Here is a 12,844-nt window from a genome sequence, read left to right on the forward strand (position 1 = left end):
ACAATCGTTGCAACCTAGGCTTTAATGGAAGATAACGCAATACTTTTGTGGAATCTTGGTCTTTCTTATGTGATGTCATTTTAAACTCGACTCATTGCATACAGGGCAATTATCCTTTGGAAGCATCATCTTGATAACTCCCAAAAAGTAATCAAAACACTTGTTTGACATACAAAACTTGATCTTGCCATGCATCAACTCCACAGTTGCCGTGAGCAATGAAAAGTTCTCGCAACTCGGATATAATTCTTACTTGGCATTTTTCAATAGTTTTTCATGGTTTTTTAATGACTTACTGTCCATGGTTAGAGGGATGTCATCTCCCCTTCCTGATTGGTGTTGGGCGAGATGTATTTATAAAAGTCATTTAGAATATTAATAACTTGTTCATTAAGATCCACATTAGATTCAACAGTCTCCATCGTATGACGTATGAAGACAAAGCATGTTCTAATCATTCCCCATGATGATTCTAAGTAGTATAGGTCTCCATCATCCCATTTCTTACTAAAAGAAATTGAACATTTTCGAATGTCTCCCTCATTGAGTTGTTATATCTCCTACACGAACATCGAATATGAGTTGAACACAGGTTGTGCCTACTTGCGAATTCAATGAACTCATCTATTCCATCCAAGTACTCAGTAGCACATCTGTTCTGATTCTGTATCCACTATTTGTTCATTTTGTCTGCAATCACAATAAAAATACAAGAATTACAACAACTTCAACTATTGTCTTGTCACCTTATGCCTTCGGTAAAGGCCCTATCCCATTTAGGAATGCATAGTTATGTGTCGTAATTTACGGTTCTATTGGATTAAATTTCGACGTGGGCAAATTTCGGTAGCATCTCCTTACAGTTCTTCAAGTGCACACCGTAGATATATAATATCTATCGTGCACTCTAAGAATATCAGGAAATGTTACCAAAGTTCTGACTATCGAAACCTAATTCGTGAACTACGACACATAACTATGCATTCCCAAACTATCCAAAAAATGGGACAATTCAAGAATTAATTGGACTGCAATCATGCTTTCGCATCCATGCACAAAATCTAACTAATTCTCAAACAGGAAACTAAGCTTTTCTTGAAAAAAGTGTACGAAGTTAAGTAGTATTAACTTCATACAACACAAAACAATTTTTACAAAAATATGTGCATACAAATAAATTAAATCACAATAATTACTAAAACTAAGTAAAATAGATAAAATTAATAAAGATTAATTTAGCGAAGAAGATACCTTCAAATCCGTTCTTCAATGATATTCGTATACAAAAATCCTGTACAAAATAAATTTAATTGTTTTAGTTTGAATTCTTAATTCAAAGTTACATATACAAAATCAAATTGCTTACCGGATAAGAATAGATTGAGGAAGGGAGAAGCGATGGAGGAGAAGAGAGATGAAAAATTTGTATGATAAATTTAAGAGCAAGGGAGGGATTGGAGAAGGTTTTCGAGAGGGATGTGGGAGGGAGGCAGCTACTACAATTTGGTTTGCAGTTTCTGCCTCCCATACTGCTTTTATGATCTGAAAATACTCATCAACTTTGCGCAACGAAGCTTTCCGTCGTGCAACAAAATTTTAGCATGACGAAGGCACACATTCATTGTGCAATGATTGGAAAAAAGATGGTAAAATCCTGGTTTGGCGCTAGAAAATTGTGCGACGAACCAACTGCGTCGTGCAAAGGGTTTTTGCTTAACGATGAACTAAAACGTCGCACAAAAACCCTTTGAGCAACGCATTTGATCCGTTCCACAATTTTATTTAACGCCTTTTTTTTTCAAACATTGCGTAACAAATGTGTGCCTTCGTCACGCTAAAATATTTTTGCGACGGAAAGCTTCGTCCCCTAATGGCCCATCGTGCAAAACATCATTGTGTGACGCTTCTTTATCAATGTTGTGAGAAATGTTTTTGCGCAACCTAATATGCTCTGTTGTGCAATTTGCCATTGCGCAAGTGTGATTTTGTACTAGTGCAGGATTCAAACCAATCAAGCTACTTGCCTTTTAGTAGATCGTGAGTGGGTCTATCATCCTCCTTAGTAAAGTCCTCCTAAAATCAATGTTATTTCGTTCATGGCTGGAATATAGTGACATTTCACAATAAATCTAGCACTAATGGTGTATTTTAAAAATAATGATCAAATTTAGAATTACAAAACTCTTCAGGTTATAATCTAGGGAAAACTAATGAAAATGATTTGAAAACTTTGAGTTTTAACGATAATGACAAAATAAAGGTTGAAGTGAATAGTACCAGGATTGACTTTTAATGTAAAAATATGATTTTTCGTTAAAATAAACAGTACCATAACCTTTACGTTAAAGTTCGCTGTGATCTAAATGTCATCTTATTCAAGCCCTCAAATCCAAAAACACCACCATTCTTTGATAAATTTAAAACAACTGGCAAATAAGGCTTTCTCTTCGCTAGCTGTTTGCCTCGTATTTTTAAAAAGGCGGGAAACCAAAATTCAGTAGCAGAGAGAGAGAGAGAGAGAGAGAGAGAGAGAGATGGAAGGAGGGAGCTCAAGCGACAAATTGCGGAGTATACAAGACGCCAAGGAGGGAGCTCAAGCGACAAATTGCGGAGTATACAAGACGCCATTAGATCCTCAGATGTAAGTAATTCCAGTTTTCGATTTCAATTTCCCCAATTTCAGTGAATTCAATTTTAACTTTAATTAAGGTTTCCATTTTCTACTTCAATCTCGTTTCTCTCACTTTGTGCTTTTTCTCCCGCACTGTGTTCAGCTAGGGTTCCTGTAGTAACGCGACGGACATTTGAACTCAATTTTTGTAAAATCTCAGATTGTTTCAATATCTTTGGCAAATATTGGATTTTTATTCTTTCGATTAATTTGAGTATTTGCTGAGGTTAATTTTGTTTTTATTTTTTAAGTTCACGTTTTTATTTATTTATTTAATCATGGCTCGAAATCTTGTGTTCTACAGGTAGTGGAGAATCGTATTGAACTACTCAGGGAGCTTGGTGACTTGAACATATCAGAGAAATCTGAATTGGCATCCCTTGCGGAATGTCTAACAGTATCCAATTCAATGCTGTTTAGTTTTTATTATACCGTTTGATGTTTGAGAAGTTAAGAAACGATTGCAATGGAGATGTACTCAAATTTTGTTTTGAACGAGCTTTACTTTTCAGGCACACTCCATGGTCATGTGTGGCCCAAATTCAGAGAGAAACTGAGGATTAATTTCTATAACGTTCGTTAGAGGTGTTTATTATCGGTATTGTCCAATTTGTCATGCATAAGGATCAATTACTTTTTATTTGCTCTTTTCTTTTTCAATGCTCCTATGGTTGCCTGTAAGTTTAATTTGATGCTATGTTGTAGGACATGGTTGTCTTTTGCAAGTGGTCATAATTCGATATGCAATCTTCTCATGACCTGTTCGCCATATTTTATTGTTCATTGCTTTATTCTTAACGACAAGCTTGACATTCTGGGAGGACTATACTTGCTTGGACGTAAACCAGTGCATGTTAAACAAGGCTATATTACATGTGGCTGTAAAATACGTAGAATCTGATATATCCAATGCTCTAGCACATTTCCTTGCCCTCGGGATCAAGGTAATATGTCTTTTCATGCAGTGTGCCTGTATTAAAAGCCAGGATGTAAGTTTCTTATACCTCAATGGAACCCTTGGTACCTTAAATTCTAACTTTTTGAGGATTATTTATCTGTTAGGCTAGCATATGGTGTGTTAAGCACCTAAAAATGACTCTTATGTCAAGTGAGGAGTCTCAAGAGGAAGAGCACGGCAATCTGTTCTTTGAGGTAAATAATAGTGGACACTGTTAGTTTTCTTTGAGGAATGTCTGCAGGTAGCTTCTCTTTTTCTCTTGAACCAAGCCATACCTTTTACCGTATATGGTGTTTATTTCCTTAAAGGGTTATTTTTCTGAAGTTCATTGACATGTTGGACGTCCATAATTTTTTCGCTCTTTTAGTTGCTGGTATTTCCCATAACACACCATGCCATATGCATGAACTGCTTACAGCATTTGTCTGCTGCATGGTGCACCAACTGTCTTGTAAAAATTCAGTTTTCTTCATATTGTACTCATTTTTGCAGCTGCTTCTGGATCTTCTGATCTTCTCTGGTGCTAGTTTCTCAGCTTTGGCAAGGTTCCCTGTTTCTGTCGACAAGCTGTCAGAGAAATTCTTGGTGGAACAGTTAAACTTGATCAAAGATTCAATATCAGAGATTAAGGTACTTATTAATTGCACTGTGTTTCCGGTGCTAATTTTTATGATAATTAATCTGATATAAGTATTAAATACTTAGTTTATGTACTAGATCTTTTATGTTATGTACTAATTTGTATTCAAAGATGTCATAACTTTGAGATGCTACAGAACGATTAACGAAAAGGATGGCTTCACTTTTTTCTTTTCGATATTTTTGATATAGAAATTACTTATCAAATATTTTCTTTGTGGAATGAATTTTAGTAATAACCAAAGAAATGCTTTGCCAAATCCACTATTGCTAAGTACTTCGTGAGTCGGGACTTATGAATTTCTGATGTTTAATACAAGGAAAAAAGCTAAGATTGACAGTAAGGCTCCAATGAAGTGCCTGGGAATCTTTACTGGTATTAGATTGTTGATTAAATCTTATTTCTTTTGAATTCAGCTCAATTATACGTATGGATTCCATAAATAATTTTATATAGCTATTCGTTTGTTTTTGAAATATCACTTTTCTTTTAATTTCCTAAGCGTATATTTATTCAAACGGACCCGTGCTTTTAAAATGGGTCATACTGTATTTCGTTGTCTTTGAATTTGTCCATAATCCATGTCCTACTCATATCTGACCCAACCTTATGGTTTCTTTGGCACTAACTTATGCAAGTCAGAGGCACATTGAGCACTTGTGCATGACTGATGCATATGCAATAGAAGGCACATTTTCATTAATTTGTTAAATGACAATTCAATAAATGGGCCATGACTAAACAATTCAAGCATAAAATGTTGTGCATGTATATTGTTATTTATCGAAAACTGATCTCTAGGTGCATATGGTGTGAATGAGTTTGATGTTCGTCTATGAACTTTTGATATGAGTGAGGAGAATGCTAGTTCTTAACTGCCTTAATTTCCTTCACTGATATGTGAGCATGCTGGTGCAATATATATTTATGTTTTATTGAACCTAAATTATTCAGTTTTATTGATTTTAAAACACCGCTCATGTCTCACATTATTATATTTTAAAACAAATTATTATATATTTTAAAACACCGCTTATGTCTCACATGGGGCTTTCTAACATCTAATTGCAGAGAATTCGGTCATTTGAATCAGTAGGAAACATCACATTGGAGGTCATTGATGCTGTAATAAGACTATGCGGAGCATATGCTCGAGCTGTAAATTGGGAGTCTTGGGAAGACAAGCTTGAGATGGATAAATCTGGAATGGAATTTGAAGGGGTCAGCAATATGAATCACGTTATTAATGTAATAAAGTACACAATAGAAAAATTGTGTGAGATAGGCGTTGTTGCTGCTAATAATGGGGGCAGTCTGGTAAAGGTTCTCAATTTTTCGTGGAAAGGTGTGGTCACTTTGCTTCAGCTTGGTGAGGGGGTATGCGCAACAAAGGTGAATGTAGCCAATATAATTTCAAATCTTGTCTCATTGGTCAATGAGTCTTTAAGATGTGCAGCTGAGGCTTGGTCATCATCTTTGAATGAAACCATCTCCGTGACAGAAGCTAGAAAGGCATTTCTTCCAGTAAAGTTTTATTTGATTAATGCAATAAAAATATCTACCATGTATCCATTTCAAGCATATCTGGTACAGAGGGAGATAACAAATTGCATCCTGATGATCTCGAGCTTTAAAATTTCATTGAGCAATGAAAACCTGTTAAAAAACTGCCGCTGAAGTTTTCACAGAACTCTTGGAGAAAGCATCCTTGGATCTACTATTTTCGTTACTGAATTCATCTCAAGTGAAGCATCCGTGCAAGGTTGAGATTCTAGACTCTCTGTTCAAAAGAGGAAGCTGCACAGATGCTGTCTTTGGAGATATGAGTAAATTTAATAAGATAAGTTCATTGGATGAAATCATTTCTTTTTGTGGGGAAGCATTGTCCGGAGAAAAAAGACTTGTTGCTTGGTCGTGTATTGTTATATCGTAGTTTGTTGAAATTTTCTGTTTATCTCGAAGTAGATGTAATATTTGGGATTACGAGAAAGCTTGGTTGGTTCTTAGATATATTAATTGATGAAAAGGTATATTCTTCCATTTTGCTTTTGCAAGTTCCTGTCTGGTTCTGGAGAAACCGTGGAAGTTGTCTGGCAGCCTATGTTTTCTTCGCTTTTGAATGTATTGGAATTCTTCATGCTTGTGGTCTCTTCCAGTCCTACTTGGAGGCAGTTGGAGGCTTTCCTTCTTGAGAATATATTTCATCCTCACTTCCTTTGCTGGGAGATTGTAATGGAACTTTGGTGCTTTATGCTACGGTATGCTGAGCCAGGGACGGTGAGTGGCATCATTGGTAAACTGTGCTCATTATTGAAGTTAGTGGCATCTTCTGAATCAGTTCTTGTACCTGGTTCTGCTCTCCCAAAATTAGCAAGATCAATCAGCATGCTTCTTACTTTTGGCGCACAATCTATGGTAGACCAGGTTTACATGTCCATTGTTAGTGATGAGCGAACTCTGTCATCATCAGTTATGCGTCTAGCCTTGTTCATGGAAGGATTTCCACTGAATTTACTCTCAGACAAGTTGAGAAGTATTACAACTCAAAGAATCATTACTGATTACCATGTCTTCATAGAAAATTTTGATGATAAGTTTATGAGATCTTCTGGTTCTGGTGCATATGGTGTCCCAGTTTTTGCTTTGTCTGCTTCATTGTAATCTCTGTAAGTAAATAAAAACCTTGACGCATTCTTGAATATGTCTGTGTTGGAAATTCAAATTAAAAGTTATGTGATCTGTCCATGTGATGCTAACCTTTCTTTACAGATTGTTTCCAGCAAAATATAATCATCATTGCTCCTTCATTATTCAGCCGAATGGTGATGAAAGACAGCAAGTGTGCTGCCATGTGATGTGCTAGCAGGAAGACAGCAATGTGCTGCCATGTGCTAGTCGAATATGTGTTATTTGCAGCTGGAAAGACAGCTGTTGTGTGCTAGCCGAATGTAGACAACCTGGAATACATTTGGTCTCTTCATTTTCACGTTCCCATGTGTTAAAGACAGCAGATATGCTGCTGTCTGTGTGCTGTCAATTGATGGTGTAAAGGTGTAGGTTGTGTTGTATTTAAGGAAGCCTCTCGTAAGGCTTTAGTGCATTAATCCCATCTGATTTGTCATTCAATTCTAGAAGTGTATTTGCAATCTGTTTTTAATATCAAAGTGCCTTGTTTGCCAAAGCTTGTAGCTTCCCTCATTTCTCAATTTTTTGTCCAATTTTATTGAGAGTGAAGTGAGAGGTGTGATAGAGTTTGTAAACTTATCACCCACATATTTTGGTATTGAGTTAGTAAACTTTTCAATACCAACAATTGGTATCAGAGCCAGAATACCATTCTGGCAGGTGCAGCAGTTATGGCATCCAACTTAGTGCAGCTCCAAGTTCCCACATTGAAGAAAGAAAATTATGAAAGATGGTGCATCCAATTCAAAGCATTGTTTGGATTACAAGAGCTATGGGAAGTTGTCAGTAATGGGTATGTTGTACCCACTACCGAGTAAGAAGCCACATATACTGCAGATCAAAGGAACACTCTCAAGGATTTACGAAAGAAGGACCAGAAGGCGTTGTATCTTCTTTATCAAGGATTAGAAGATTCAACGTTCGAGAAGGTTGCAGAAGCAACAACAAGCAAGCAAGTATGGGACACACTCAGTACAATCTACAAAGGAGTAGATCGAGTCAAGAAAGTGAGATTACAGTCACTTCGAGCAGATTTTGAAACTGCTCACATGAATGAAGGAGAGAGCATCTCCGACTATCACTCAAGGCTCATTGTGATAGTAAATCAGATGAGGAGAAATGGCGAAAGACTCGATGAAGTACGAGTTGTGGAGAAGATACTCCGGTCACTCACATCTAAGTTTGAGCATGTGGTGACTGCCATTGAGGAATCCAAGGATTTGGAGGCGATGAGCGCAGAGGAGCTACTAGGATCCCTCATAGTTCACGAGCAACGCATTCAGAAGAATGCAAGCCCCACAACGCTAGAGCAAGCTTTGGAGTCAAAGTTGAATATTGACAAACCAAATAAAGGTCGTGGGCAGTGGAACTCACGTCGTGGGAGTTCATCCAACTGTAGCCGAGGACGAGCCCGAGGAAGAGGTCGAGGCTATGCACAAAATCTAGGTCAGTCTCAGGAGTGGAGATCTACTCGAGGAAAGGCGCATATCCAGTGTCACAGTTGCAAGCAGTATGGACATTATGCAAATGAATGTTCATATAAAAATGGTGAGCATGTCAACATGGCAAAATCAAGTGGAAATGTTGGTGAAGAACTTACAATCTTACTAGCACACCATGATATCAGTAGCCAACAAGATGTCTGGTATTTAGACTCTGGTGCAAGCAACCACATGTGTGGAAAGAAAGAGTTTTTTGCCGAACTCAAAGATGGGCCTTATGGATCTGTGAGTCTTGGTGACTCCTCAAAGTTGCCAGTTGAAGGCAAAGGAAAGATCAAAATCATCCAGAAGGATGGTAAGAAGAATACATCTCCGATACCTACTACATACCAGGTATGAAGAGCAACATTTTGAGCATTGGTCAACTGCTCCAGAAAGGGTATGTTATACATATGGAGGATATGTTTCTCACTCTCAGGAATGTAAGAAGAAAGCTTATTGCACGTGTTCAAATGTCAAAAAACCGAATGTTCCCGTTGAAGTTGAACACAAAGATTGGGAGTTGCAACATCGGTGTAATGGAAGATGGGTCATGGAAATGGCATCTTCGGTATGGCCATCTTCATTTCAATGGCCTAAAGTTGCTGTCAAATGAAGGAATGGTTCGTGGTCTACCCCATATTGAAGCCACACGCCAAGTATGTGAAGGTTGTGTGCTTGGCAAGCAAGCACGACTATCATTCCCTGTTGGTGATACATGGAGAGCAAGGGCACCACTGCAGTTGGTGCACACAGATATATGTGGTCCATTGGATCTCATGTCTTATGGAGGTAATAGGTATTTTATTACTTTCATTGATGATTTTAGTAGGAAGACTTGGGTTTATTTTCTCAAGGAGAAGTCGGCTGCCTTAAAAATCTTCAAGGAGTTCAAGGCACTCACAGAGGCTGAAAGCAACCACAAGCTTGTGGCTGTGAGATCAGATAGAGGTGGAGAGTACACCTCCAATGCTTTCCAAGCATACTGCAAGGAGCAAGGAATTAGGCATCAACTGACTGCTGCCTATACACCACAGCAAAATGGGATAGCCGAAAGAAAGAATCGAACCATCCTTGACATGACAAGGTCCATGCTTAAGGAGAAGAATTTGCCAAAAGAATTGTGGGCAGAAGCTGTAGCTTGTTCGATTTATTTGTTGAATCGATGTCCAACAAAGAGTGTCAAGAGGATGACAGCACAAGAGGCTTGGAGTGGGTACAAGCCAAATGTTGCACACCTAAGAGTTTTTGGGTGTGTTGCATATGCTCAGGTTCCAGAAGCCAAGAGGAGAAAGCTCGATGATCGAGGTGAAAAGTGTGTGTTTGTGGGATATGGTGAAGGGTCCAAGGCATACAAGCTCTACAACCCACTAACTGGCAAATTAGTGGTTAGTAGAGATGTCATCTTCAGTGAGGAAGAGGCATGGAAGTGGAACAACAAAGAAGTCAGTAAAGAGAAGATCGTTTCCACTGATTTTGAAGAACCAGAAGTTGTACCACCTGTTGAGCAACAACCTGCTCAAACAACCACAACAACTCCATTGCACAGAACTGCAAGGAGTGGTCCGACATCTAGTGAAGAAAGCAGCTCCTCAACTCCAGTAAGGCTAAGAAGTCTCACCGAGATATATGGACAAGAAGAAGAAGAAGAAACCAACATTTTCTGCTTGTATGCAGACCACGAGCCTCTCTCATTCAATGAAGCTGTGGAAGAAGATCGTTGGAGAATAGCCATGGAGGAAGAAATCCATGCTATCGAGAAGAATGACACTTGGAAGTTGACAAAGCTTTCACCAAATCAGAAGGCTATTGGTGTCAAGTGGGTGTACAAGATCAAACGCACTACAGATGGGAGTGTAGATCGGTACAAATCAAGGCTTGTAGCAAAGGGCTACAAACAGAAGTATGGAGTGGACTATGATGAAGTCTATGCTCCAGTTGCAAGACTTGACACGGTAAGATTGCTAATCTCTCTTGCCGCTCATCATAAATGGAAAATTTATCAACTAGATGTCAAGTCAGCCTTCCTTAATGGAGTTCTTGAGGAAGAAGTGTACGTGGAACAACCGGAAGGCTTCCAAGTACAAGGAGAAGAAGAAAAGGTGTATCGTTTGAAGAAGGCTTTGTATGGCCTCAAGCAAGCACCACGAGCTTGGAACTCAAGGATTGATAACTACCTTCACCAAAATGGATTTCAGAAATGTCCATACGAGCATTCAGTTTACATGAAGAATGGTGCAAAAGGGGAGTTCTTAATTATTTGTCTCTATGTAGATGACTTGTTGTTTACAGGAAATAATGAAGCAATGTTCTGTGAGTTCAAGCAATCCATGTTCAGTGAATTCGAGATGACTGACAATGGATTAATGTCATACTTTCTTGGCATAGAGGTGAAGCAAGAAAGTGACGGTATCTACATCTCTCAACAAAAGTACATGAGAGATATATTGGAGAAATTCAATATGGATAAGTGCAATATTGTCAACACTCCAGTTGCAACTGGATTGAAGCTGTCCAAGGAAGGAGAAGGTGAGTTTGTAAACTCAACCGTGTACAAAAGCTTGGTTGGAAGTCTAAGGTACCTTACAATCACAAAACCTGATATAGTTTATAGTGTTGGACTCGTGAGTCGATACATGGAAACACCAAGGGAGTCTCATTGGCTGGCTGCTAAGAGAATTTTGAGGTATATAAAAGGTACTCTAACCTATGGTCTGTTTTATAATTTTGGTGAAAATGCAAAATTATTTGGTTATTCAGATAGTGATTGGGGAGGTGACCAAGATGAAAGGAAAAGCACAACTGGCTATGTGTTTTTTCTAGGATCAACAGCTTTCTCATGGACTTCAAAGAAGCAATCAATTGTTGCTTTGTCATCATGTGAAGCCGAGTATGTTGTTGTAGCCTCAACAGTATGTGAAGCAATTTGGTTAAGAAATCTATTGAAGTCAGTGTGTCATCCACAAGTGGAATCGACTGTGATTCATGTGGATAACATGTCTGCAATCAAGCTTGCAAAGAATCCTGTTCAACATGGAAGGAGCAAGCACATTGATACCAGGTTCCATTTTCTAAGGGACCATGTGAAGCAAAAGACAATTGAGCTTGTCTATTGTCACATGAAGGAACAAGTGGCAGACATCTTCACTAAGCCATTACCAGTTGAATCATTCCGGCTGTTACATGAAATGCTAGGCATGAAGGCGTTTTAATTTGAGGGGGCATGTTGGAAATTCAAATTAAAAGTCATGTGATCTGTCCATGTGATGCTAACCTTTCTTTACAGATTGTTTCCAGCAAAATATAATCATCATTGCTCCTTCATTATTCAGCCGAATGGTGATGAAAGACAGCAAGTGTGCTGCCATGCGATGTGCTAGCAGGAAGACAGCAATGTGCTGCCATGTGCTAGTCGAATCTGTGTTATTTGTAGCTGGAAAGACAGCTGCTGTGTGCTAGCCGAATGTAGACAACCTAGAATACATTTGGTCTCTTCATTTTCACGTTCCCATGTGTTAAAGACAGCAGATATGCTGCTGTCTGTGTGCTGTCAATTGATGGTGTAAAGGTGTAGGTTATGTTGTATTTAAGGAAGCCTCTCGTAAGGCTTTAGTGCATTAATCCCATCTGATTTGTCATTCAATTCTAGAAGTGTATTTGCAATCTGTTTTTAATATCAAAGTGCCTTGTTTGCCAAAGCTTGTAGCTTCCCTCATTTCTCAATTTTTTGTCCAATTTTATTGAGAGTGAAGTGAGAGGTATGATAGAGTTTGTAAACTTATCACCCACATATTTTGGTATTGAGTTAGTAAACTTTTCAATACCAACAGTCTGTTCTTAGTTCAATAACTTTATTCTTAGTCGTATCTGTTGCTTCTTGGATCATTTCAGTGTGAGAAATGTTTTTTTTTTTTTTTTTTGTATTCTTTTGTGGGTGCTAGCTATCATTTACTCTTATCCATTTCCATAATTGCATAAAAATTTTCCTGGCTCTTTATTGTCTACCTTTCATAATAGCATTCACGAACCAATATATTTAACAAAGCTTTTTCCTCTCCTACAGCCAGATCAGTATATCCAATAACGACGTGAAGACCCTGAAGCTTTTAGTGTCCATCATTCATAACTACAAAGTTTCTTCAGATAAACCAATGAAGGACCACTACTGTAAGCTTTTGAGTGAAACATTCGTTATCATCTCAAAAATGAAGCACCTGTATGCATCTGACGAAATGGTGAAAGTAATCTTTGAGCTCGAAAACCTGTTTATCTCACCTGTAGCTACTGATACACAATTGTATAAATGCAAACCAAATCTGGCACTTTTCATGGCAGGCCTCTTTGCCATGAGAGGTACAAAGCGCGCCTCTTTGGCAAATGATATAGCCAAATCAAAGGTGTGGACTACT

At 38.2% G+C, this 12,844-nt stretch overlaps 1 pseudogene; it reads left to right on the forward strand.

Moving 5' to 3' along the window:
• The first annotated feature begins 2,444 nt into the window (after positions 1 to 2,444).
• LOC108868086 lies at positions 2,445 to 7,442 on the forward strand (annotated as a pseudogene).
• The last annotated feature ends 5,402 nt before the right edge of the window (positions 7,443 to 12,844 follow it).

The sequence above is a fragment of a genome, unplaced genomic scaffold, assembly GCF_019419815.1.
Source record: "Pyrus x bretschneideri cultivar Hongxiangsu unplaced genomic scaffold, Pyrus_bretschneideri_v1 Contig36, whole genome shotgun sequence".
Taxonomy (NCBI): Eukaryota; Viridiplantae; Streptophyta; class Magnoliopsida; order Rosales; family Rosaceae; genus Pyrus; species Pyrus x bretschneideri.